The sequence below is a fragment of the Octopus bimaculoides genome, chromosome 11, assembly GCF_001194135.2.
Source record: "Octopus bimaculoides isolate UCB-OBI-ISO-001 chromosome 11, ASM119413v2, whole genome shotgun sequence".
Classification (NCBI taxonomy): domain Eukaryota; kingdom Metazoa; phylum Mollusca; class Cephalopoda; order Octopoda; family Octopodidae; genus Octopus; species Octopus bimaculoides.
Window position 1 is genome coordinate 18,992,945 of NC_068991.1, and position 717 is coordinate 18,993,661.

At 34.6% G+C, this 717-nt stretch overlaps 1 protein-coding gene across 3 annotated transcripts in view; it reads left to right on the plus strand.

The window, feature by feature from the left end:
* The window catches only part of LOC106880696 (rho GTPase-activating protein gacF), a 58,620-nt gene that overhangs the window by 13,452 nt on the left and 44,451 nt on the right, over positions 1 to 717 (plus strand). The gene's annotated exons all lie outside the window — the stretch shown is intronic.

Below are 717 nucleotides of genomic sequence, written 5' to 3' on the forward strand. Positions count from 1 at the left end.
TATATATATATATACACACACACACACACACACACATGTATGCATATGCACTTGTCCAGGATGTAACTGAAGTAGATTCTAACACTTAAGAAGGCACTCCCCCACACTTTTGGGGGAAAATAAAATAATGCAGTCTTTATTAATTTCTTCGAAAACAAAACATAGCAGAAAGACACACCCCGCTCTCGCTTTCTTGTCGCCAAGAGCCCTTCCCAAACCGCACTCTTTCTCTCTCTCCACCTGTTTGTCTGTTTGTCTGTTTGTCGGTTTGTCTGTTTCTTTCTCTCTCTCCTCCGTCTATGTCTGTCACTTGTCTCTTCTCTTTCTTTCATGCTTGTTGCCAAAATCTTCTAATTCTTGTCTCTTCTCTTTCTTTCATGCTTGTTGCCAAAATCTTCAAATTCTTCTCACTTCATACACATAACATCCATCCACCCATACACACATACATATATATATACATACATATATATATATATATATATATATAATCATAAATATATAGGGATTGACAGTAACCTGCTTCTCCAACATACTGAGAATTCAGAAATAGCAGCCAAAGAACTACTGATTCCAAAACTACAAATTATTACTCTAAATTGATAGCGATATTGTTAATTATTAATTTTATTACTAATTGACGATTCTCTGCCCTGCATATCTATCTATCTATCTATCTATCTATCTATCTATCTATCTATCTATCTATCTATCTAT